This window comes from Triticum aestivum, chromosome 4B, assembly GCF_018294505.1.
Source record: "Triticum aestivum cultivar Chinese Spring chromosome 4B, IWGSC CS RefSeq v2.1, whole genome shotgun sequence".
Lineage (NCBI taxonomy): Eukaryota > Viridiplantae > Streptophyta > Magnoliopsida > Poales > Poaceae > Triticum > Triticum aestivum.
The window spans coordinates 350,000,228-350,001,879 of NC_057804.1; the positions used below are offsets into that span (position 1 = coordinate 350,000,228).

At 42.3% G+C, this 1,652-nt stretch overlaps 1 non-coding gene across 1 annotated transcript; it reads left to right on the plus strand.

Moving 5' to 3' along the window:
* The first annotated feature begins 873 nt into the window (after nt 1-873).
* On the plus strand, nt 874-977 carry LOC123095254 (small nucleolar RNA R71). The gene has a single exon (XR_006446153.1). It is a non-coding gene; the product is annotated as a small nucleolar RNA R71 (small nucleolar RNA).
* Nucleotides 978-1,652: the final 675 nt, after the last annotated feature.

Genomic DNA, 1,652 nt, shown 5'->3' on the forward strand with positions numbered 1-1,652 from the left:
GCACACTCAACAACCAAGCCAATACAAGTGACAGAGAGAATGCCCTCTAAGTCATCGATAGAGTACCCTATCATATAAGTATATCTATTGATCAAATCAGGAACATGTATCAACAACAAGTCACATGGGGCATAGGCAATATCAGCGATATGACATGTCTTGTCCAGAAAGCTAAGATCATACCTGAGATAGTTAGGAAGAAACTTCAGGACTACCTCAATTGAAGATACCAAGTGAGGTGTGGTAGTAGAAATTTCAACCGGACTCGTGTCAACAAGTGAAATAGTAGAGCTTGGCTCCTTGACATCTGAATCCACCTCACCATACTCAACCATGAAGCTCTCCATCTCAGGCTCAAGTGTTGTGGAAGCAATGCGGCTAACATCATCGAAGGTGAACTTCTCCATATCTGGCTCTAGCAGCACATGATCAATATCAACTAAAGGTGACTCCTCAATATCAAAAACAACTAACTGCAGCTCTGGCTCATCCATGGAAGAATCATCACAATGCAAAACCGGATCTCCAACACTAGTATCCATATGATCTGTAGCGTGTGTGTCAACTAGAATGGTGTCATCATCGTCAAATATAATCCATGCAAGCTCAATCTTGTCACACTGAGATAGAGGTTCAGGGTTCTGTGTAAGAATTGGTGGCTGAGGTGTGGTGATTTGTTGCAAGCAAACCAATGAATCTGACGTGGGCTTCTTATTGTACCACTGAAGTTGGTGGAAAGCTATGCTCTCAATCAGCAGAAAAGCTTCATCAAGTGTCTTGTTTGTAATAGCTCCACCCGCTGCCATATCGACATAAGCTCGAGTGTTCGAAGTCAATCCTCTATAGAATATCTGTAGCTCTAACCATATCTCGAGCCCGTGGTTAGGACATCTCCTGAATAAAGCCTTGTATCTCTCCCAAGCATCATACAAGCTCTCGCCTTCACGCTGAACGAAGCTGAGGATCTCATCTCGAATTGCGGACTGCTTGTGTAGTGGGAAATATTTATCCAAGAAACTTGTGATATCTCATTCCAACTGAATGATCTTGATGGCAAGGATCGATACCAAGCACGAGCATCATCCCGGAGAGAGAATGAGAACAACATGCACTTGATAGCATCTTGAGGAACTCCATGGTACTTGATTGTACCTGAATACTCCATGACTCGGTATAAGTGCTCATAGGGATCCTCAGTGAGCAGACCTCCAAACTGTTGTTGTTGAACCAAAGCAATAAGACCAGGCTTTAGCTCAAAATTTTTTGCCTCAAAAGGCGGCCAAAGTGGCCCTGTGAAATAGCAATTGCTGCTTGGCATCCAAACATCACGAAGCATCACCATATCTCCACCAAGTGTAACTATCAATCAACCTGCAAATAGATCAGATTTCCTACGCACACTCATAAACAGTAAATACTAGTCAGAATGTTAGTATCCTAATAAGCCAAAGCAACAACAAGGAAAAAAATATAAAAGAAACACAGAAAAATAAATACACGATGAATTAAACACGAAACTAAAATAAACCTGGTCTATAGCTAACATAATCGCTCGACGCTACTCCCTGGCAACGTCGCCAAAATGATCAATAGTAATATAGCAGGGTTTTTACGCCCAAACTACGGATGTCGTGTTCTCCACAGGGACTAGG